This window comes from Sciurus carolinensis, chromosome 2 (genome assembly GCF_902686445.1).
Source record: "Sciurus carolinensis chromosome 2, mSciCar1.2, whole genome shotgun sequence".
Classification (NCBI taxonomy): Eukaryota; Metazoa; Chordata; class Mammalia; order Rodentia; family Sciuridae; genus Sciurus; species Sciurus carolinensis.
The window spans coordinates 161,832,464-161,858,851 of NC_062214.1; the positions used below are offsets into that span (position 1 = coordinate 161,832,464).

The 26,388-nt window shown below is 36.3% G+C and overlaps 1 non-coding gene across 1 annotated transcript; it reads left to right on the top strand.

The window, feature by feature from the left end:
- Nucleotides 1-2,640: 2,640 nt before the first annotated feature.
- LOC124978354 (U6 spliceosomal RNA) lies at nt 2,641-2,746 on the top strand. Its single transcript, XR_007107389.1, has one exon. It is a non-coding gene; the product is annotated as a U6 spliceosomal RNA (small nuclear RNA).
- Nucleotides 2,747-26,388: the final 23,642 nt, after the last annotated feature.

Below are 26,388 nucleotides of genomic sequence, written 5' to 3' on the forward strand. Positions count from 1 at the left end.
CATTTTATTTACAAGGAAAAAAGAAAAAAGAAATCAGTCTAAGAATCTAAACTTATCAGTTTCTTGCCATACCCTGAAAGTTCCCATTGAGTCTAGGATCAACAGGCACTGCCACTTGATGATTTGTGGGTTATATATGAGTTGAACATGGGAGCAAGAGAAACTGTCATTCCATTTTATTAAAGCAATATCTTTATTCACTTAGCAGCTAACCCACTAACAATGTGATTTTCATCAATTCAGGACAAACAGTGCTTACCCGCAGTGGTTCCCAGTGTTGCTGGGAGTTAGCATATGAGGGAATGGGAGAGTGGGACTTGGACTTTCTAGGATATACGAATTTTAAACCTCAGATTACTACTGACTTGACCACAGTTTATGGGAACAGCTACCAATTCCACCAAGGCAAGTGTTACGTCTGTTCTGTCCCCTCATGTGACTTATAACCTAGAACAGAGAGTGACCCAGAGTACAGTATACCTTTCATTAGAATCACATGGATGGACATCCTCATCTGAAATATGTTTTCCTTTCCCTGTACCTGGACAAAATTTAACCAATTTTTAGGCTCCATTTTATTCCTTTTGTGAAGGATTCCACATTCAGCATAAGTATTTGCTATTAGTGACTTTGTCTTTTTCTGAACTCAACTGGTAATACCTCAAGTCGTGTTGTAGGCTGTTCTTGTAAGTTTGGTTGATTTACTATTCAATTCTTGTATTTATATTAAACTTTACAGGCTACCTGTTTTATTTCAACATCACATAGCACTTTCCCCCTAGGACACAATTTCTTGGCAAATGGAAAATCAATAAAAATTTTTGGAGGTGATGTTTTTCATCCATCTGTAAAATTACTCTTCAAGTAGTCACACAGTAGACTGTATTTTAAGTAAGCATAGGCTTAGTTTCTTTTTTAATTGACTCAGATTTATTTAAGAATCTCTAGAAAAAATAACCAAATCATAGTGTTTCAACACTAAGCATCTTTGGTTAAATCTCCTGAGTTAAAATGCAGTGGTTTCAGAATTTTCTTTGCTAGCATCTCTCTTACCTAATGAAGATGCAAACTAGAATAGAGCCGTAGTTTGCACACAAGTCGGCAGTGAGGTAATTCTCCAGTTAGCAACAACGGTAAGAAAAAAATGAATTGAATCATCCTTGCCAAGTACAAAGAGATTACAGATTCCCATGTAGACAAAGGGAGTACTAAATAGATGTACCCCATTGAACCACTGCATTAGAAAGGAGAGAAAACAACTTTTGCATGAGCAAGAAGGAAATAAGCATGGGTACAAGGTACCAAGCCAAGAAACTTGTACAGAGCCTTGTTCTCTAGGATCAGTCTTCCTGACAGAATTCTATCTTCTTTCTCATACATTTCCAAGCTACTGTAGGCTATTTTGGGAAAATATTTTCACAAAATATCTAAACCTTATGTTTGCTGACAGGCTACAAAGTCTAGGTTCTAAGAGATTTTTAATCTCACACCAGAATTTTTAATCCAACTGGCACCTGTGCTTCTCATGAATCCTGAAGAACAGATGGAATTGTGAACCTAATTTTGACTGAGATTAAATTCAGCCTTACAAATAATTTTCAAAGTTTTCTATCAACATTCCATTGGTTTCTGATGTTTTTGGTTGAGCAAATGGCTTCCCTGAGAAAACACTGAAAGAGAAAAAGCACAAAGGTGGGAATCTGCTTTATTAAGGCAAGGTAATGGGGCTCCACCAAATAATTTCAGTCATTTATTAAAACGAGACAATCTGAGAATGTCAAGATACAATAAAACACTATACAGATAATGGTAATGTTATCGCTAACATTATATGTTTCCTGGGAACCAAAGCTAAATGCATGTTGACCATCTTACTCGGATAAGCATCCGACCTGTGGCTTTCTTCTTCTGTGAAGAGGTAGTGGCTCCCTTTTTGTTGGCCAAGAAATGTTGGTTGACCAGATCTCAGTGGTCACATCCAGTAGGGTTTCTCCATTGTATGAAAGCACAACTGACGTGCACTCTGTAGCCAATTTTGCACTCAGGGTACCAGGGTCTGAGTTATTATTCTTTACTATTAATTGATACTAAAAACTTAGATGCAAAAAAGTTTTTATGGAAATATTTTCCTTCTAAATGTTGAAACTCAGTTACTAATTTTTCCCAGGTCTTCTGACTGACCTGATTATTCATTTGTAGCTTCTTTTAAAAATACCTATCATCCGATTTTATTTAGATCTCAGTATAACTGCTTGGGGAAGTTGATGAGTAAATCTTATTAGATTAATACCTCATGCTATTCTTTCATAAATGCACATATTACCTTAGAAACTTGCACAAACTTTGTGGTAAAACTATAGTTTTTTTTCTACTGGGAAGCAAACTTAGAGAACATTCAGTACCATCATTCCATTTTATAGTTAACAGTTTATGCTGTCATCCTTTGGTATCCCTGGAAGATTGTTCTGGACCCCCTTCCTCCCATGGATACCAAAATCATTAGATGCTCCACTCCTTATACGAAATGGCATTGCCTTTATATATAACTGATGTACCTGCTTTCACACACTGTAAATCATTTTTAGATTACTTATGATACCTTATGCAATGTAAGTACCATATAAAGAGTTGTTATGCTGAGCGCTAGCTTTGGCAGTACATTTACTAAAATTTGAACAATACAGAGAAGATTAGTATGGCCCCGGGCAAGGATGACATGCATATTCATGAAGCATTCCATATTTTTAAAAATGTTTAAAATAAAAAAAATAAATAAATGGTTGGTGTACTGAATTATTTGGAGACTAATGACAAGAAAATGCCTGTACATGTTCAGTATAGATTAATTTTTTCTGAATATTTTCAATCCATGGTTAAATCCAGAGATGCAGAACTTGCAGATGCTGGAGGCTCACTATTTCCTTAACAATTTTAGGTCATGCTTTCATTTATAGGATTTCATTTGAGGTAGATGGAGAATATGTAATTCTCATTTTTGTACCAAGAAAGCATATTTAAGCTTCATGACCTTAAAAACAACAACAATGACAAAAACAAAAACAAAAACAAACAAACAAAACTAGAAGACCACAGATTAGTGTCAGATCCAACTTTCGAACTGAAATGGCCTTATGGTCCAATTCTCTTCCTACGGATACATTACCCATCTTGTATCCAGTAAAATACATCTCTGGCCCTTAGCTCAAAGACCAGATTTTAGCCAATCCACCTAGTTATCCCTGGGCTCTGTGTCAGAGCTTCCAACTTGTGCAATCTTAATATCCCAAATGCTGAAGAAAAATACCATAAATTCCAAACTAAAGTACAGGCTTTCCTGTAAGTCCTTTCTTGATTCCTAGAAAAAGACCAACATTTTTTCTATCAGACATTTCAGTCCAGAAGAAAATATATCTCCTCTGAACCACCTTTGAAGCCTTCCCTTTTAGTATATTATATGGATTTCTTCATTAATTCATCAAATATTTGTGACCTGAATAATGCATATTATTTCTCTGCTTTTACTTATTCAAATCATTCTATTTAGACTATTTGCTAACATGTTCCTCCAGTAGATATGCTTAGGTGTTCAGTAAACATATTACTCAATCTCCCAAAGAGTATAAAATACAAGTACAATAACAGTGAAGTCTGATACTTCAATATCTCTTCTCCCTTGAAGTTTTTGATGACAGAAACCATCTTTACGGTTTGTTTTTCTCCATCCCTCATAGTATTAGGAAAGTATCTTGCACATAGAGATGCTCTTAACAAACATTCATTAATGTGGAATACATCAATCCTTCCCATGGAGATATTATGGGTCTAATATGATTCAGAGTACAACTGCCATCTCAGCGATTCTCTACCAGGATATAATTTTGCCTCCCAGGGGACGATGGCAATAGTTGCAGATATTTTTGGCTCCTAAATTTAGTGGTGGGGATGAGAGACTGGGGATTGCCATTGGCATCTTTTGTTTAGGGGCCAGGGATGCTGTAAATATCTGTCAATGCACAGGGCAGCCCCTGGTAGCAGAGTATTACCTGGCCCATAATGTGCCCAGATTGAGAAACTGGCCAATGTAAGTCTCTCCCTAAAATCCTGATAGCTGTATTTTTAGCATCCATGATATTTCAAGGATATTTTCAAGGTTAGTTTTGCACTGGTTGTTTGCTTCATGGTTAATCTGAAAGTCAATATAGCCATCAAACCCATATATACTTGTGCACTATTGGATCACCGTTGCCTTTTAATGATGATTTTGGGAGTGTTTCTGTGATGAATAAAGAGCTAGAGTGAAGGTTTGAGAAAACTTCACCAGAAGATGAATTATCTAAATATCATTGCTAGAATTTATACTATTTATTCACATGATTATTCTCCAGAAGTTTGAATAAGACAGATGAAACGTTGGGTGGTTAAGTATCATTCCATGGTACCATTATTATTTTTTATTTATTTTTTCAGTGCTGGGAATCAAACCAGAGCCTTGTCCAAATGCTAGGTAAATCCACCACTGAACTACAGCCCTGGTCCCATACTCTGTTACCATTTATAGACCATCCAAAGTATTTGGATTGAGAATATACACACCTGAATAAATCAAAGGACTTGACATTGGGGTTTAAGTAGTAAGTGGTGATTTTGATGTGAAAGTCATGTACCTGGAACCCACTTTGTATCCTGAGAATATTCAGTGCAGGAAGCACAGAATGCAGAAGTACTTTAACATAAGCCTATTTGACTGAGGGGCTTCAGAGGAAGAGAGAAGAAGATACATATGGTTGGTCTATGGATATGATGACTATGTAATTTGTAAACCAAACCACAGTAGCTTTGAATATGGGATGAATAATAATTAATAATTAATCCAGGACAACAGGCATAAATAAAATATTGGGACAAATCAGGATACAAGATCACACTAATCATAAAGAATGCCTCAGATTTGGAGAAAAGAATGAGGAATCATTCTGAAACAAATAAAATACCACCAAGGTGATGCATAGAAAAAGTTTTCTAAAAAAGAAACTCATAGAGACTCACCCAACATAAGCAGATAGTACAGCTTGTTGGAGGCTATTTCAATAAAACTGCTTTATCTGAAGAACAGGCAGCTGTGAAACCATCTTGGCAGGAATAGTGGCTTTTAAGCAATAAATGTTACCACAAGAATCTGGTGCAAGGGTAAATGGGGATATTGTGTGCTCCCCATGTTATTTGAGGGGATCACTCAGAACAAGGCAAGGGGCTCCCTGGAGACTTGGGAAGAGCCCCTGGATGGGGAGTAACAGAAGGTGAAAGGGGTGAAGTTAGTTAAAGTTCTGTGAGCAGTACTAGAGCAAATGCATTTACTATAAATAGTCCTACTTTAATTCTCATCCTGACTGATAACTTGTGGGGAAACCCTGGTTAAACTGGGGAAAATGATAAGACCAAGAAAATGTGAATTGTGGGTCCCCCAGATGAGCCGACTGGTCTGACTTTTGGAGAATTTCTGTTTGGAGATGCACAGGTCATTTTAGGGTCAGCCAAGGCAGCTGACCACAGGGTTCTTTGCCCAGAAGGCACGGAGGCCATTTCAGAAGACAGGCTGGTTCCGATGCCAGGGAGAGGATCAGTTTTAGTAGGAAACATAAGCATTAACTAATCTCAAAGGGCAAACATATTCCTAAACTAGGTTTTCCAGCATTGAATACTTGGAACCTTCCAACACCAAATGTTGCTGTAGTAATTGCAATATGTAATGGCTGAGATGTGTTACATACCTGATTCAGCTGCTCCTTGGAAGCACCCAGTGTGTTTTGTGTGCCCTTATTGCATTGAGACCTTTTGCCTCCCTGTTTCTCTGGGTTTTTGTGGCTTATATTTTAATACTAGCGTAAGTATTTCACTGGGGACTGTCCTGATATCCAGGAAGTATTGGCTATGTCTGTCTGAGCTCCTTCTGTAACTTACACAGAGTCTACACATTGGTACACTTGACTTTTAAATTCACATTTTCATACATCAGTTGCAAATGAGCATGCCAACAGGTACTGACTTTTCCATTTTTGAAACAGTACTATTTTTAGCCTATGAAAAGAGGTTTGAGCAAGATTTGATTATTTTATTTCCACTGGTTACTTTATGAAAAATGCAAAGGGAAAGATGAAAATGAACAAGAAACATGGTTTATATGAAATGTGTGTGAGTGCAGGTTGAAATTTATTAAGTGTGCTTGCAGATAGTGGCAGAGTTGAAGCCACAATTGCTTGCCCATCAAGCCTGATATATGGTGGACAAGAACAAAATTAAAAGAAAAAAACGTGGAATTCTACATGAGTTTGTTTGAGATTATGTTGTTGGTGTATTTTGTTTGAAAACACCTCCATAACCCTTGCCTTACATGATACTGGTTTGTGAATAGGGTCCCTTAAGTGAAATAAATTTGAGAAAATGTTGAATTAAATCAAGAATGTAAGATTTTCATTTCAGAACTTGAATATGTTAATACACATGGTTGGTTCTTCAAGGGAGGACAGATAGTAAATATTTCCCAAATATATTTGACTTTAACTTCCTGTCTTTGGTGGATCATATACTAAGGTTACAGTTTAATGAAACAATTTTAGTAGGTATTTCACCAGAACCTACTCTCTGGTTAAGAATTTATTTATTTTTCTGGGATTTCAAATTTGTAAATATCTTTATACCATATAGTTTTTCCTAAAATGTATAGTGATTTCTCCCAGGTATGATATATAGTTTTTTTCCCCCAGAATAAGCATGAGATTTTATATTACAAAATTTCACTCTAGAGGTTATAGAAAAATTTTAAATTTGGGCTAAGAAACATCACTTTACTTGATTTCATTTTCTTTTAGCATCTGTTGTAGCATGATCATTTTTTTTGAGGGGTGCAAAGGAAGATTTTTTTTAAACTTAGAAACCAAGTCAGTGTCTTTTTTTGTTCTAATTTGTTATATATGACATAGAATGCATGTTGACACATCACACATAAATGGAGTATAACTTATTCTTCTGGTTGTACATGATGTAGAATTACACAGGTCATGTAATCATACCTACCCCCACACACCCTACCCTCCCTTAACTGCCCTCTACCTAATATAAAGTAACTCTATTCTTCCCTGTCCCCCACTTATTGTGTATCAGCATCTGCATATCAGAGAAAACATTCAGCCTTTGGTTTTTTGGGTTTGGCTTATTTTGCTTAGCATGATATTCTCCAACTTCATCCTTTTACCAGCAAATACCATAATTTCATTCTTCTTTATGACTAAGTAATATTCTATTAAGTACATATGCCATGATTTCTTTATCTATTCATCTGTTGAAGGGCACCTAGGTTGGCTCCATAGTTTAGCTATTGTGAATTCAGCTGCTACAACCATTGATGTGGCTGTGTCACTGTAGTATGCTGATTTTAAGTCCTCTGGGTATAAACCAAGGAGTGGGATAGCTGGGTCAAAAGGTGGGTCCATTCCAGTTTTCTGAGGAATGTCCATACTGCTTTCCAGAGGGGTTGCACCAATTTGCAATCCCACCAGCAATGTATGATTGTACCTTTTCCCCCACATCCTTGTCAACATTTATTGTTGCTTGTATTCTTGATAATTGCCATTCTGACTGGAGTGAGATGAAATCTTAAAGTATTTGTGATTTACATTTCTGTATTTGCTAAGGATGTTGAACATTTTTGCATATATTTGTTGATTGATTGTATTTCATTTGTGAAGTGTCTATTCAGTTCCTTAGCCTGTTTATTGATTGGGTTATTTTCGTGTTAAGTTGTTTGAGTTTCTTATATATCCTGGAGATTAATATTCTGAGCTACAGGTGGCAAAGATTTTCTCCCTTTCTTGTAGGATCTTTCCCCATGTTACCGATTGTTTACTTTGCTGTGAAGAAGCTTTTTAATTTGATTCCATCCTATTTATTGATTGATTTTGCTTCTTGTGCTTTAGAAGTCTTGTTAAGAAAGTCACTTCCTAAGCTGACATGGTGGAGATGTTGGTCTACTTTTTCTTCTATTAGGTGCACAGTCTCTGTTCTAGTGCCTAAACCCTTGATCTACTTTGAGTTGAGTTTTGTGCAGGATGAGAGATAGGAGTTTAATTCTGCAACATATAGATTTCCAATTTTCCCAGCACATCTGTTGAAGAAGCTATCTTTCTCCAATGTATGTTTATAGTGCCTTTGTCTAGTATGAGATAACTGTATTTATGTGGGTTTGACTCTATGTCTTCTCTTCTGTACCATTAGTCTATGTATCTGTTTTGGTCCCATGCCATTTTGTTACTAGGGTCTGGTATTATGATGTCTCCTGTTTCACTTTTCTTGCTAAGGATTACTTTGGCTAGTCTGGATCGTTTATTTTTCCACATAAATTTCATGACTGCTTTTTCTCTTTCTGTGAAGAACGTCATGGGGCTAGGATTGTGACTCAATGGTAGAGTGCTTGCCTTGTGTGTGTGAGGCACTGGGTTTGATTCTCAGCACCACATACAAATAAATAAATAAATAAAGGTTCAACAACTACCAAAATTTTTTAAAAAAGAATGTTATTGGTACTTTAATAGGAATTGCATTAAATCTGTATAATGCTTGTGGTAGTATGGCCATTTTGACAATGTTAATTTTGCCTATCCAAGAGCATGGGAGATCTTTCCATTTTCTAGTCTTCTTCAATTTCTTTTTTGAGTGTTTTGTAGTTTTCATTGTAAAGGTCTTTCACCTATTTTGTTAGATTGGTTCCCAAATATTCTACATTTTTTTTAGGCTATTATAAATGGGGTAGTTTTCCTAATTTCTCTTTCATTGAAATCATCACTGAGGTTTAGGAACACATTTGGTTTATGGGTATTAATTTTATATCCGGCTACTTTGCCAAATTCATTTATTAATTCTAGAAGTTTTCTGGTGGATTTTTTTTTACATTTTTATTTTTTATTTTTATTTGCTCTCTTTAGTTATGTGTGACAGTAGAATATATTTTGACATATCATATAAACATGGAGTATAACTTGCCATTTTTGCAGTTGTACAAGATATGGATTTACACTGGTCATGCATTCACATGTGAACATAGGAAAGTTATGTCTGATTCATTTCACTGTGTTTTCCATTCCCATTCACCCTCTCGTCCCACTACTCCCTCCTGTCCAATCAGGTAAAGCTCCAGTACATACCCCTGGCCCCCCATGTATTGTGAGTTATCATCTGTGTATCAAAGAGAATACTGAGTCTTGGGTGTTTTGGAATTGGCTTATTTCACTTATCATGATCATCATCAGTTCCGTTAATTTATCAGCAAAAGCCATAATTTCATTCTTCTTTATGGCTAAGTAATATTCCATTGCATATATATACCACAGTGTCTTTTCTTTTTTTAAAGTTGTTTCACATTATCTTTTTTTTTTATTGTAAACAAATGGGATACATGTTGTTTCTCTGTCTGTACATGGCGTAAAGGCATACCATTTGTGTAATCATAAATTTAATAGGGTAATGTTGTTTGATTCATTCTGCCATTTTTTCCCTTCCCCCCTCCCCTCCCACCCTTCCCCTACATCTATACAGTCCTTCCTTCCTCCATTCCTGCCCCCCTCCCTAAACCCAACTCCAACCCCAACACTAACCCTTCCCACCCCCCATTATGTGTCATCATCCACTTATTAGTGATATCATTCTTCCTTTGGTTTTTTGAGATTGGCTTATCTCACTTAGCATGATATTCTCCAGTTTCATCCATTTGCCTGCAAATGCCATAATTTTATCATTCTTTATGGCTGAGTAATATTCCATTGTATATATATACCACATTTTCTTTATCCATTCATCAATTGAAGGACATCTAGGTTGGTTCTACAATCTGGCTATTGTGAACTGAGCAGCTATGAACATTGATGTGGCTGGATCTCTGTAATATGCTGATTTTAAGTCCTTTGGGTATAGGCCAAGGAGTGGGATAGCTGGGTCAAATGGTGTTTCCATTCCAAGTTTTCTAAGGAGGCTCCACACTGCTTTCCAGAGTGGCTGCACTAATTTGCAACCCCACCAGCAATGTATGAGTGTACCTTTTTCCCCACATGCTCGCCAACACCTATTGTTGCCTGTGTTCTTGATAATTGCCATTCTAATTGGGGTGAGATGGAATCTTAGTGTAGTTTTGATTTGCATTTCTCTTATTACTAGAGATGTTGAACATTTTTTCATATATCTGTTGATTGCTTGTAGATCTTCTTCTGTGAAGTGTCTATTCATTTCCTTAGCCCACTTGTTGATTGGATTATTTGTATTCTTGGTGTAGAGTTTTTTGAGTTCTTTATAGATTCTGGCAATTAGTGCTCTATCTGAAGTATGAGTGTCAAAAATATTCTCCCACTCTGTAGGCTCTCTCTTCACATTACTGATAGTTTCCTTTGCTGAGAGAAAGCTTTTTAGTTTGAATCTATCCCAGTTGTTGATTCTTGCTTTTATTTCTTGTGCTATGGGAGTCCTGTTAAGGAAGTCTGATCCTAAGCCAACAAGTTGAAGATTTGGACCTACTTTTTCTTCTATAAGATGAAGTGTCTCTGGTCTGATTTTGAGGTCCTTGATCCATTTTGAGTTGATTTTTGTGCAGAGTGAGAGATATGGGTTTAGTTTCATTCTGCTGCATATGGATTTCCAGTTTTCCCAGCACCATTTGTTGAAGAGGCTATCATTTCTCCATTGCATATTTTTGGCCCCTTTGTCTAGTCTGAGAGAAATGTGTTTATTTGGGTTTGTGTCCATGTCCTCTATTTTGTACATTTGATCTCCCTGTCTATTTTGGTACCAATACCATGCCATTTTTCTTACTATTGCTTTGTAATAGAGTTGAAGATCTGGTATTGTGATACCCCCTGCTTCGCTCATTCTACTGAGGATTGCTTTAGCTATTCTGGGTTTCTTATTCTTCCAGATGAATTTCATAATTGCTTGCTCTATTTCTGTAAGGTACATCATTGGGGTTTTAATTGCAATTGCATTGAATCTGTATAGCACTTTAGTGGCCATTTTGACAATATTAATTCTTCCTGTCCAAGAACATGGGAGATCTTTTCATCTTCTAAGGTTTTCTTTAATTTCTTTCTTTAGTGTTCTGTTGTTCTCATTGTAGAGGTCTTTCACTTCTTTTGTGAGATTGATTCCCAAGTATTTTATTTTTTTTTGAGGCTATTGTGAATGGGGTAGTTTTCCTAACTTCTCTTTCTGAAGATTCAATACTTATGTGTAAAAATGCATTGGATTTATGAGCATTGATCTTATATCCCGCTACTTTACTGAATTCACTTATGAGTTCTAAAAGTTTTCTGGTGGAATTTCCAGGTTCCTCTAAATATATAATCATGTCATCAGCGAACAGGGATAGTTTGAGTTCTTCTTTTCCTATTCGTATCCCTTTAATTTCTTTGGCTTGTCTAATTGCTCTCGCTAGAGTTTCAAGGATGATGTTGAATAGAAGTTGTGAAAGAGGGCATCCCTGACTTGTTCAAGTTTTTAGGGGGAATGCTTTCAGTTTTTCACCATTTAGAATGATATTGATCATGGGATTAGCGTAGATGGCCTTTACAATGTTAAGGAATGTTCCCATTACCCCAATTTTTTCTAGTGTTTTGAGCATGAAGGGATGCTGTATTTTATCAAATGCTTTTTCTGCATCTATTGACATAATCATGTGATTCTTAACTTTAAGTCTGTTGATATGGTGAATGACATTTATTGATTTCTGGATGTTGAACCAAACTTGCATCCCTGGGATGAAACCCACTTGATCATGGTGCACTATCTTTTTAATATATATTTGTATGCGATTTGCTAAAATTTTGTTGAGAATTTTTGTGTCGATGTTCATTAAGGATATTGGTCTGAAATTTTCTTTCCTCGATGAGTCTCTGTCTGGTTTAGGTATCAGGGTGATATTGGCTTCCTAGAATGAGTTTGGGAGGGTTCCCTCCTCTTCTATTTCATGGAATAGTTTGAGGAGTATTGGAATGAGCTCTTCTTTAAAGGTTTTGTAGAACTCGGCTGAGAACCCCTCTGGTCCTGGACTTTTCTTTGTTGGTAGGCTTTTGATGACCTCTTCTATTTCATTGCTTGAAATTGGTTTATTTAAGTTGTGTATGTCCTCCTCGTTCAGTTTAGGTAATTCATATGTCTCTAGAAACTTGTTGATGTCTTTGAGGTTTTCTGTTTTGTTGGAGTATAGATTTTCAAAATAGCTTCTAATTGTGTTTGTATTTCACTCATGTCTGTAGTGATATTTCCTTGTTCATTCCAAATTTTAAATTTGAGTTTTTTCCCTCTTTCTCTTTGTTAGTGTGGCTAAGGGTTTATCAATTTTGTTTATTTTTTCAAAGAACCAACTATTTATTTTGTTAATTTTTCCAGTTGTTTCTTTTGTTTCAATTTCGTTGATTTCGGTTCTGATTTTAACTATTTCCTGTCTCTACTACTTTGGTGTTGGTGTGCTCTTCTTTTTCTAGGGCTTTGAGCTGTAGTGTTAAGTCGTTTATTTGTTGATTTCTACTTCTTTTGTTGAATGTACCCCATGAAATAAATCTTCCTCTAAGTTTTGCTTTCATAGTGTCCCAGAGATTTTGATATGATGTGTCTTTGTTCTCTTTTACTTCTAAGAATTTTTTATTTCCCTTCTGATGTCTTCTGTTATCCATTCATCGTATAATAGTGTATTATTTAATCTCCAGGTATTGGAGAAGTTTCTGTTTTTTGTTCTGTCATTTATTTCTAATTTCAATCCATTATGATCTGATAGAATACAAGGTAGTATCTCTCTCTTCTTGTATTTGCTAACAGTAGCTTTGTGGCATAAAATATGGTCTATTTTAGAGAAGGATCCATGTGCTGCTGAGAAGAAAGTGTGTTTGTTCTTTGTTGGATGGTATATTCTATATATGTCAGTTAAGTCTAAATTGTTGATTGTGTCATTGAGATTTATGGTTTCTTTATTCAATTTGTGTTTGGAAGATCTATCCAGTGGTGAGAGAGATGTGTTAAAATCACCTACTATTATTGTTTTGTGGTCTATTTGATATCTGGAATTGAGAAGGATTTGTTTGACGTACATGGATGAGCCAATGTTCGGGGCATAGATATTTATGATTGTTATGTCTTGCTGATTTATGCTTCCCTTAAGCAGTATGAAATGTCCTTCTTTATCTCTTCTGACTAGTTTTGGCTTGAAGTCCACATTATCTGATATGAGGATGAATACTCCAGCTTTTTTGCTGTGTCCGTGTACATGGTATGTTTTTCCCATCCTTTCATCTTTAGTCTATGGGTATCTCTTTCTATGAGATGAGTCTCTTGCAGGCAGCATATTGTCTGATGTTTCTTTTTAATCCAATCTGCCAGTCTATGTCTTTTGATTGATGAGTTCAGTCCATTCACATTCAGGGTTATTATTGTGATATGATTTGTATTCCCAGTCATTTGACTCATTTTTGTTTTTTGACATGATTTGATTTCTCCTTTATTTGGCTATTCCTTCAGGCTAGTTCTTCCCGTTGCTGATTTGCATTGTTGTTTTTCATCTCTTCCTCTTGGAATATTTTGCTGAGAATGTTCTGTAATGCCGGCTTTCTTTTTGTAAATTCCTTTAGCTTTTGTTTATCATGGAAGGATCCTATTTCGTCGTCAAATCTGAAAGTAAGTTTTGCTGGGTATAAGATTCTTGGTTGGCATCCATTTTCTTTCAGGGCTTGGTAAATGTTGTTCCAGGCCCTTCTAGCTTTTAGGGTCTAGATTGAAAAATCTGCTGATATTCTTATTGGTTTCCCCATGAATGTAATTTGATTCTTTTCTCTCGTGGCCTTTAAAATTCTGTCTTTATTTTGTATGTTAGGTATTTTCATAATAATGTGCCTTGGTGTGGGTCTGTTGTAATTTTGTATATTTGGAGTCCTATAAGCCTCTTGTACTTGGTTTTCCATTTCATTCTTCAGATTTGGGAAATTTTCTGATATTATTTTATTGAATAGATCGTTTATTCCTTTGGTTTGTTTCTCTAAGCCTTCCTCAATCCCAATTATTCTTAAATTTGACCTTTTCATGATATCCCATAATTCTTGTAGATTCTGTTCATGATTTCTTACCATCTTCTCTGTTTGGCCAACTTTGGTTTCAGATTAAATATTTTTTCTTCAATGTCTGAGGTTCTGTCTTTCAGGTGTTCTATCCTATTGGTTATGCTTTCTATGGAGTTTTTAACTTGGTTTATTGTTTTATTCATTTCAAGGATTTCTGTTTGTTTTTTTTTTTTTTTCAGTATCTCTAACTCTTTATTGAAATGATCTCTTGCTTCCCGTATTTGCTCTTTTAACTGTTGATTGGTGCGATCATTTAATGCCTGCATTTGGTCTTTCATCTCCTTGTTTGCTTCCCTGATTGTTTTAATAATGTACATTCTGAACTCCCTTTCTGACATTTCTTCTGCTGTGCTGTCATTGGGTTTTATTGATATAGTATCTAGGCTTGTTTGGGACATTTTCTTCCCTTGTTTTCTCATATTGGTCAGATGTCAGTGGGACTCTGAGATATTGCAGATTTCCTCTGTTGGTTTATAGTGTTCCTATAGATTTCCAGTGTATCACCTCCCAGCCTTCAGTAGCCTGATGTCTTGGAGAAACTTGATAATGCAGTGCTTCTGAAGAAAGCTGCCCCTAGCCCACTACTGGTTCCAGGGCTTGGACCTGGCTCTGTGCGGAAAGGCTCTCACTGGACGGTCTGCTTCGAGAAGCTAGTTGTGAAAGGATCCTGTCGCCAGAGGGAGCAGGGCTGCTTGGGAAGTCTATGACTGCCCTGTCCTGGTCCCTGACGCTGCCTGTGGGCTGGAGCTCACCGCTGGCGGGACTTGGAGCTGGTTCTTTGCAGAAGGGCTCTCACTGGGTGGCCTGCTCTGAGAAGCTGGCCGTGTGGGAGGAGCCCACCGCCGGAGTGCACAGGGTTACCTGGGGAAGACTCTAGCTGCCCTGCCCTGCTCTGATAAACCACCTCTATCCGGGCCTGCTGCCCAGGCTGAGCTTCACCAGGTGGGGGAGACTCACCCAATGGCTCTATCTTAGTCCGAGTCTCTCAATGCCTCCCCTTCTTGAATCCTGGGTTCTAGAGCAACTGGAGACGCAGTCACCCTGTAGTCTGCCATCTTGGATTGTCCCATGGAAAGAGCCTCGCACTATCTTTTTAATATGTTTTTGTGTGAAATTTGCCAGAGTTTTATTGAGAATTTTTGCATCTACATTCTTCAGGAATATTGGTCTGAAGTTTTCTTTCCTTGATGTGTTTGTCTGGTTTTGGTATCAGAGTCTTATTAACCTCAGAGAATGAGTTTGGAAGAAAGAAAGAAATTGAAGAAGACTATAAAATGAAATTTTTCTATTTCATGGAATATATTGAGGAGTATTGGTGTTAATTCTTCTTTGAAGGTCTTGTAGAACTCAGTTGAGAATCCGTATGTCCTGGACTTTTCTTGATTGGTAGGCTTTTGATGATGATGTCTTTAACTTTATTGCTTGAAATTGATCTGTTTAAATTGTGTATGCCCTTCCGATTCAGTTTGTGTAGGTCATTCTAGAGAGAAATCTGTTGATGTCTTCAAGATTTTCTATTTTATTGGAGAATAAATTTTCAGAATAGTTTCTGATTATCTTCTGTATCAGTAGTGTCCATCATATTTCCTTCTTCATCACAAATTTTAGTAATTTGAGTTTTCTCTCTCCTTCTCTTCATTAGTGTGGCTAAGGGTTCATCAATTTTATTTATTTTTTCAAGGAATCTACTTTTTGTTTTGTCAATTTTTAAAAATTGTTTCTTTTGTTTCAATTTCATTGATTTCAGCTCTGATTTTAATTATTTCTGTCTTCTGTTACTTTTGGTGTTAATTTGTTCTTTTTCTAGGGCTTCAAGATATAATGTTAGGTCATTTAGTTGTTGACTCTCTATTCTTTTAATGAATGAACTCAATGCAATGAACTTTCCTCTTAGCACTGCCTGCATAGTGTCCCAGAGATTTTGGTATGTTGCATCATTGTTCTCATTTACCTCTAAGTGTTTTTTATATTTTGTCCATGCTTTCTTCTGCTATCCATTCGTCATTCAACAGAGTATTATTTAGTCACCAGATGTTGAAGTAGTAACTTCATTTCTTATTTTATCATTGATTTCTAATTTCATTCCATTATGATCTGATAGAATGTGGGATATTATCTCCATTCTTTTAGTATTTACTAAGAGTTGCTTTGTGTGAGTTGCTCTATGGCCTATTATGGAGAAGGATCTGTGTGCTGCTGAGAAGCATATTCACTCATGGACAGATGAAATATTCTATATATGTCTGTTAGTTCTAAATTACTGATTGTTTTATATAGTTCTATAGTTTCTTTGCTTAGTTTTTATTTGGAGGATCTATCCAGTGGTAAGAGAGGTGTATTAAAGTCACCCAGTATTATTGTATGACTTTGATTCTTGAAATTGAGAAGGGTGTGTTTTATGTACATAGATGCTCCATTGTTTGGGGCATAAATATTTATGATTGTTATGTCTTATAATATATAATTACCTTAAGCAGTATGAAATGTCCTTCTTTGAACCCTCTGATTAATTTTGGCTTGACATCTACTTTATCTGATATGCCAATACAAACCCCTGCATGTTTACATGACCCATGTGAGTGATATGTTTTTTCCCATCCTTGCACCTTCAGTCTATGAATGTCTTTGCCTATGAGGTGAGTCTCTTGGAGACAGCATATTGTTGGGTCTTTTTTTTTTTTTTTTTTTGGTACCAGGGATTGAAATCAGGAGCAGTTAACCACTGAGTCACATCCCCAGCCCTATTTTGTATTTGTATTTTATGTAGAGACAGGGTCTCACTGAGTTGCTTAGCACCCCACTTTTGCTGAGACTAACTTTGAACTCATGATCATTCTGCCAGTCTGTGTTGTTTGATTGTTGAGTTTAGGCCCTTAACAGTCAAGATTATCATTGATATATGATTTGTATTCCTAGTCATTTTGGTTTATTTTTGTTTTTTAATTTGAATTACTTTCTCCTTTGATTAATTAGTCCTTTAGTATAGTTCCTCCCTTTACTGGTTTTCTCTTTCTTCTTACTTTTTTTCTTTTTTCTTTTCCTTTATTTTTTTCTTTTCTTTTTTTTTTTGTCTTCATGGAATAGTTTGTTGAGAATATTCTGTAGTGCAGGCTTTCTAGTTGTGAATTCTTTTAACTTTTGTTTATCATGGAACATTTTTATTTCATCTTCAAATCTGAAGCTTAATTGTGCTGGATATAGGATTCTTGGTTGGCATCCATTTTCATTCAGAGCTTGGTATTAGTTCTTCCATGAACTTCTAGCTTTGAGGGTCTGGGTTCAGAAATCAACTGAGACCTGAATTGGTTTCCCACTATATGAAATCTGATATTTTTCTCTCACAGCCCTATAATTCTAACCTTATTCTGTAGGCTAAGTATTTTCATTATAATGTGCTTTGATGCAGGTCTGTTGTAATTTGTACATTTGGGGTCTTGTAAACCTCTTGTATTTGATTTTCCATTTCATTCTTTAGATTTGGGAATTTTTCTGATATTATTTCATCAAACATTGTGCCTTCATCTTTTCTGATAAATCTTAAATTTGGTCTTCTCATGTTATCCCATAATTCTTGGAAGTTCACTTCCTGATTTCTTATCATCTTCACTGTGTAGTCAACTCTATTTCAAGATTATATATTTTGTCTTCATTGCCTGAGGTTCTGTCTTCCAAGTGCTCTAGTCTTTTGGTGATGCTTTCTATTGAATTTTTAATTTGGCTTATTGTGTCCTTCAATCTGAGGATTTCAGCTTTTCTTTTTTTCTTCAGAATCTCTGCCTCTTTATTGAAGTGATCTTTCCCTTCCTATATTTTCTCTCTGATTTCATTTCTTATATCATCCTTTACTTTGCAGAGCAGTTTAACTATGTACATTCTAAACTCCTTCTCTGACGTTTCTTCCATTGTGGTGGTGATGGATTCTGTTATTAGAGTATCTTTGTTTGTTTGGGGCAATTTGTTCCCTTGCCTTTCATGTTGTTTGTGTGTCTGCCCATCTAACAGTATGGATCTGAGGCAGTAGATCTGTGAACTTATAGTATCCCTGAAGGTTTTTAGCACCTCAATGTTTAGGGGGATACAAATAATTACAACAACCAATGCAAACAATATACAGCATCAAACCAAATAGTTCCTGCCATGGTGTCTACAATGTTAATTATTACAGAAACGATATGATCAGTTATTGCCTACAATAAGAACAGAAAGTTTGCAAAAAGGGTTTACAATTTCCAGTTGTCAACAGGGAGAGAATAGAAGTGATATAGGATGTGATGATTATGAGAGAAGAGGAAAGAAGACAGAAGTAAAAAGTTAAAGGAAGAGAACAATACAGATTTGCTGTTAATGGAAGAAAAGAAAGAATCAAGGGTAACATAGATAGGAAAAAATTAAAAGCAAAAATAAAAGAATACAAAACAAAACTAAAATATACTAATCAAACATCCTAATTCACAGAAAACTAATCCATGAAAAATAACTGGCTTAAAAATGTTAGAAATGAGAAAAAAATATACACGTCCATGTACCATCAAGGTCACAATTAAACAGAGAAAAAGATTAAAAAAAAAGAAAATAGGGGGAAAAAAAGGAAAAAATATTGATGAAAAGTTAAAGAATTCTTTCCATTGGAGTCCAAAATATTTTCAGCTTCTCTTCTCTAGTTTTAGGTTGGGTCATCTGGAGTGTGATGCTCCACTCCTGACCTGCTGGAGTGAGAGAGGCAGGCGGAAATCCTGGAGGCAGGGTTTAGGTTTAGGCGGGCTCCAGTCTCTTCACTGAAAGCTAATTGGTCTAGAGATTTTAAATCAGTGTACCTCCAGTGCCTAGTACTTACTGGTCCACACTGAGATCTACCCACTTAGCTACAGCAGGAGCTGTGCCACTGGGGATCTTTTCCTTATTTATCTTAACCTCCTGTATCCCTGGTCTGCTTTGAATGTCCTGTTTTAAATTCCAGTAAATTCTCCACCCCCCCCCCCCCCACACACACACTTTGTTTTTGTTCACCTACCTTGTGGAGAAGTTGCCTGTTGTCTTTCTTGGTTTCATGCCACGAAGCAGCCAGGAATGTGACCTCTTCTATTCCACCATCTTGAAAATCTCTTCTCCAAGTCAGTCTTAACAAAGGGTTTAACTAGACCATGATGAACAGAGTAATAAAGGTGTCACTGAGCTAAAGGGTTACTCACTAGCCAAGATGTCTTGTTTCTATACACTCACGGAATGCAAATTTATTCCTTCAAAAATGACACATTGTAATTGTGTAGATATGAAGAATGAGTTGAAAGAACTTTTTCCCCATGAATGCCAAGGCTTTCCTTTGTCAAGTTTGCACTGTTTCATGCATTAGTTTCTTGTGAGCTCATTTTTTAAAAATCTGCCCCAAGACAAGATCTTATTCTCAGGGCATTGACTTGAGAAGATGAGAACCCAACTCCACATCTACAATGACTTTCTGGAAGACCTGCCAGCTACCAATCCACAGTCTTATGGGTAGCACTTCCCCTACCATATGTCGCTTTTATGCATGACCTCATCATTGCCAGTCACTGAACATTCTATGCTGATCCTATAATGTGCTCCTAATGTGCATGCACTTCTCTGAGATTCAGAATTCAAAGTGCTGTGGGCTTTGCACGTCATAGATCCTTGGTCATAACTATTCAACATAAAACTTGTATCTAATGATAATAACAATAATCAAAAGAGATATATGTAAACAAATGGCTATGTACATATGTTTCAATAAAACTTTATTTACAAAAACATATGGGCTAGATTGAACCCATATGCAGTTTGCTGATCCCTGCTCAAAGCCACATTCTGAGGTTAAGATCTAAGATCATGTTGTTTAGTGGTAGAAGTAGGATTCAAATGCAGATCAGCCTGGTGGAAAGGCTCATGTTCTTTCTATCCTAAAAACTTGCCTTTAGATAAGAAGGTAGGAGTTAGATTCCTAGAAAGAAAGAGGAAAGGGTTACATCCCACATGAGGAAAGACATATCAAAAGACTCATAGTTCATGACCCATGAATAGTTGAGCTTGATAGAAGAAGGAGCCACTGCAGAAGTAAGACAGAAGGAGTTGTTGGGAGGGAAGGCCTGTGTTGGAGCTTGTGATTGGCTCTGAGTGACAGAAATCTGACTAACCATCGCTTAAAATGTATAGATTGGGTAATGAATAGGTATTTAGCAATGTTTCCCAAAGTATAACTACCTAGACTATGAAAATATTAGCTTTAGAAATTATATATGTAGGGAAGACCAAGATGGTGGACTAGAGGGTGACTGCATCTCATGTTGCTCCAGAACTCAGGATTCAAGAAGGGGAGATATTGAGAGACCCGGACCAACTCAGAGCCGCTGGGTGAGTCTCTCCCAATGGGCAAAACTCAGCCCGGGTGGCAGGCCCAGACAGTGGGCAGCTTCTCAGACCAGGACTGGGCAGCGAGAAGCTTCCCTGAGCAGATAGGCTACCCCTTCTGTGAACAGCCAGGCTCCCTCCTGTGGCAGGACCGGTCCACAGGCAGCTGCTCAGAGCAGGCCCGCCCAGTAAGAGGCTTTCCGCGCACAGTCAGCCCCCACCCCTGGACCAAGAGGCAGGCCAGGGGCAGCTTTCTTCAGGTGCACAGCATTATCAAGTTCCTCCAAGACTTCAGGCTACTGAAGGTTAGGAGATGACATACTGGAACTCTATAGGAACACTATAAGCCAACAAAGGAAATCTGCAATATCTCAGAGTCCCACTGATATCTGACCAATATGAGAAAACACGGGAAGAAAATGTCCCAAACAAACCAGATGCTATATCAATAAAACCCGATGACAGCATGGCAGAAGAAATGTCAGAAAGGGAGATCAGAATGTACATAATTAAAATGATCAGGGAAGAAAACAAGGAGATGAAAGAGCAAATGGAGGCAATGAATGATGAGATGAAAGAGCAAAAGCAGGCATTAAATGATCATACCAATCAACAGTTAAAAGAGAAAATATGGGAAGCAAAAGATCATTTCAATAAAGAGTTAGAGATATTGAAAAAAAAAAAAAAAAGAAATCCTTGAAATAAAAGAAGGAAACAATAAACCAAATTAAAAACTCCATAGAAAGCATAATCAATAGGATAGAACACCTGCAAGACAGAACCTCAGACATTGAATAAAAATTATTTAATCTTGAAAGCAAAGTTGGACAAAACAGAGAGGATGGTAAGAAATCATGAACAGAATCTACAAGAATTATGGGATATCATGAAAAGGCCAAATTTAAGAATTATTGGGATTGAGGAAGGCTTAGAGGAAACAAACCAAAGGAATGAACAATCTATTCAATGAAATAATATCAGAAAATTTCCCAAATCTGAAGAATGAAATGGAGAATCAAGTACAAGAGACTTATAGAACCCCAAATATACAAAATTACAACAGACCCACACCAAGGCACATTATTATGAAAATACCTAACATATGAAATAAAGACAGAATCTTAAAATCTGCGAGAGAAAAGAACCAAAATATATTCAGGCAGAAACCAATACCGAATATCAGCAAAATTTTCAATCCAGACCCTAAAAGTTAGAAGGGCCTGGAACAGCATTGTTCAAACTCTGAAAGAAAACGGATGCCAACCAAGAATCTTATAACCAGCAAAACTTACTTACAGATTTGACAACGAAATAAAATCCTTCCATGATAAACAAAAGCTAAAAGAATTAAAAAAAAGAAAACCAGCATTACAGAACATTCTCAACAACATATTCCATGAGGAAGAGATGAAAAACAATGATGCAAATCAGCAAAGGGAGGAACTAGCCTAAAGGAATAGCCAAATAAAGGAGAAATCAAGTCTTGTCAAAACACAAAAATGAGCCAAATGACCAGGAATACAAATCATATCTCAATAATAACCTTGAATGTTAATGGCCTGAACTCATCAATCAAAAGACATAGACTGGCAGATTGGATTTAAAAGAAACATCCAAAAATATGCTGCCTGCAAGAGACTCATCTCATAGAAAGAGATACCCACAGACTAAAGGTGAAAGGATGGGAAAAAAAACATACCATGCACATGAACACAGCAAAAAAGCTGGAGTATCCATCCTCATATCAGATAATGTGGACTTCAAGCCAAAGTTAGCCAGAAGGGATAAAGAAGGACATTTCATACTGCTTAAGGGAAGCATAAATCAGCAAGACATAACAATCATAAATATCTATGCCCCGAACATTGGCTCATCCACGTACGTCAAACAAATCCTTCTCAATTCCGGAAATCAAATAGACCACAACACAATAATAATAGGCGATTTTAACAGACCTCTCTCACCACTGGACAAATCTTCCAAACAAAAATTGAATAAAGAAACCATAGATATCAATAACACAATCAATAATTTAGAATTAATGGACATTTATAGAATATACCATCCAACAAAGTGTGAATACACTTTCTTCTCAGCAACAGATGGATCCTTCTCTAAAATAGACCATATATTATGCCACAAAGCTACTGCTAGCAAATACAAGAAGATAGAGATACTACCTTATATTCTATCAGATCACAATGGATTGAAATTAGAAATAAATGACAGAGTAAAAAACAAACTACTTCAACACCTGGAGATTAAAAAATATGCTATTGTATGATGAATGGATAACAGAAGACATCAGAAGGGAAATAAAAAAATTCTTAGAAGTTAATGAGAACAAAAACACTTCATATCAAAATCTCTGGGACACTATGAAAGCAGTGCTTAGAGGATTTATTTCATGGAGCGCATTCAATAAAAGAAGAAAAAATCAACAAATAAACGACTTAATACTACAGCTCAAAGCCCTAGAAGAAGAAAAACAGAGCAACACCAAAAGTAGTAGAAGGAAGGAAATAGTTAAAATCAGAGCTGAAATCAACGAAATTGAAACAAAAGAATCAATCAAAAAAATTAACAAAATAAAGAGTTGGTTCTTTGAAAAAATAAACAAAATTGATAAACCCTTAGCCACACTAACAAAGAGAAGGAGAGAGAAAATTCAAATTACTAAAATTTGGAATGAACACGGAAATATCACCATGGACATGAGTGAAATACAAAACATAATTAGAAGCTATTTTGAAAATCTATACTCCAACAAAATAGAAAATCTCGAAGACATCAACAGGATTTTAGAAACATATGAATTACCTAAACTGAACGAGGAGGAAATACACAATTTAAATAGATCAATTTCAAGTAATGAAATAGAAGAAGTCATCAAAAGCCTACCAACGAAGAAAAATCTGGGACCAGATGGGTTCTCAGCCGAGTACTACAAAACCTTTAAAGAAGAGCTCATTCCAATACTCCTCAAAGTATTTCATGAAGTAGAAGAGGAGGGAACCCTCCCAAAATCATTCTAGGAAGCCAATATTGCCCTGATACCTAAACCAGACAGAGATACATTGAGGAAGGAAATTTCAGACCAATATCCTTAATGAACATTGATACAAAAATTCTCAACAAAATTTTAGCAAATAGCATACAAATATATATTAAAAACATAATGTACCATGATCAAGTGGGTTTTATCCCAAGGATGCAAGGTTGGTTCAACATCCAGAAATCAATAAATGTAATTCACCATATCAATAGACTTAAAGTCAAGAATCACATGATTATGTCCATAGATTCAGAAAAAGCATTTGATAAAATACTGTATCCCTTCATGCTCAAAACACTAGAAAAAATAGGGATAGTGGGAACATCCTTAATATTGTAAAGGCCATCTATGCTAAGCCCATGACCAATATCATTCTAAATGGTGAAAAACTGAAAGCATTCCCCCTAAAAACTGGAACAAGGCAGGGATGCTCTCTTTCACCACTTCTATTTAACATTGTCCTTGAAACTCTAGCCAGAGCAATTGCATAGACCAGAGAAATTAAAGGATATGAATAGGAAAAGAAAAACTCAAACTATCCCTATTTGTTGATGACATGATTATATATTTGGAGGAACCCAGAAATTCCACCAGAAAACTTTTAGATCTCATAAGTGAATTCAGTAAAGTAGCAGGTTACAAGATCAATGCTCATAAATCCAATGCATTTTTATACATAAGTGATGAATCTTCAGAAAGAGAAGTTAGGAAAACTACCCCATTCACAATAGCCTCAAAAAACAAAACAAAACACAAAAAAAGAAGTACTTGGGAATCAAGCTAACAAAGGAGGTGAAAGACCTCTACAATGAGAACAACAGAACACTAAAGAAAGAAATTAAAGAAAACCTTAGAAGATGGAAAGATCTCCCATGTTCCTGAATAGGCAGAACTAATATTGTCAAAATGGCCATACTACCAAAAGTGCTATACAGATTCAATGCAATTCCAATTAAAATCCCAATGACGGACCTTACAGAAATAGAGCAAGTGATCATGAAATTCATCTGGAAGAATAAGAAACCCAGAATAGCTAAAGCAATCCTTAGCAGGAAGAGTGAAGCACTGGGTATCGCAATACCAGATCTTCAACTATACTACAAAGCAATAGTAACAAAAACAGCATGGTATTGGCACCAAAATAGGTAGATCAATGGTACAGGATAGAGGACAGGGACACAAACCCAAATAAATACAATTTTCTCATACTAGACAGAAGTCCCAAAAATGTGCAATGGAGAAAAGATAGCCTCTTTAACAAATGGCGCTGGGAAAACTGGAAGACCATATGCAGCAGAATGAAACTAAACCCCTATATCTCACCGTGCACAAAACTCAACTCAAAATGGATCAAGAACCTTGGAATCAGACCAGAGGACCCTTCATCTTATAGAAGAAAAAGTAGGTAAAAATCTTCAACATGTCGGCCTAGGATCGGACTTCCTTAACAGGACTCCCATAGCATAAGAAATAAAAGCAAGAATCAATAACTGGGATAGATTCAAACTTAAAAGATTTCTCTCAGCAATGTGAAGGGAGAGCCTACAGAGTGGGAGAATATCTTTGCCACTCATACTTCAGATAGAGCGCTAATTTCCAGAATATATAAAGAACTCAAAAAACTCTACACCAAGAATACAAATAATCCAGTCAATAAATGGGCTAAGGAACTGAACAGACACTTCACAGAAGATCTACAAGCAATCAACAGATGTATGAAAAAATGTTCAACATCTTTAGTAATAAGAGAAATGCAAATCAAAACTACACTAAGATTCCATCTCAGCCCAATTAGAATGGTGATTATCAAGAATACAAGCAACAATAGGTGTTGGCGAGTATGTGGGGAAAAAGGTACACTCATACATGCTGGTGGGGTTGCAAATTAGTGCAGTCACTCTGGAAAGCAGTGTGAAGATTCCTTAGAAAACCTGGAATGGAACTACCATTTGATCCAGCTATCCCACTCCTCGGCCTATACCCAGAGGTGTTAAAATCAGCATACTACAGAGATACGGCCACAACAATGTTCATAGCTGCTCAATTCACCACAGCCAGATTTTGGAACCAACCTAGATGCCCCACAATTGATGAATGGATAAAGAAACTGTGGTATATATATATACCATGGAATATTACTCAGCCATAAAGAATGATAAAATTATGGCATGTGCAGGCAAATGGATGAAATTGGAGAATATCATGCTAAGTGAGATAAGCCAATCTCAAAAAACCAAAGGATGAATCATCTCACTGATAAGCGGATGGTGACACATAATGGGGGTGGGAGGGGGCAAAAATGGAGGAAGGAGGGACTGTATAGAGGGAAAAGAGGGGTGGGAGGGGTGGGGGGAAGGAGAAAATAACAAAATGGATCAAAGCAACATTACCCTAGGTAAATGTATGATTATACAAATGATATGCCTCTACTCCATGTACAAACAGAAAAACGTGTATCCCATTTATTTACAATAAAAATAAATTTAAAAAAATAATGCCAGACAGGATTTGGGGAAAAAAGAGCACTTTTGCACTGTTGGTTGAACTGTAAATTAGTGCAACCACTATGAAAATCAATATGGCGATTTCTCAAAAGACCAGGCACAGAACTACCATATGATTCAGCTATACCACTCATTGGTATTCATTCTAAGGAATTAAAAGTCAGTATACGATAATGATATATACAGATCCATGTTTATAGAAGCACAATTTTTAATAGTCAAACTATGGAACTAGCCTAGGTATTCATCAATGTGTTAATGGATCAAGAAAATGTGCTATATATACACAATGGAGTTTAATTGAGTCATAAAGAAAAATGAAACTATG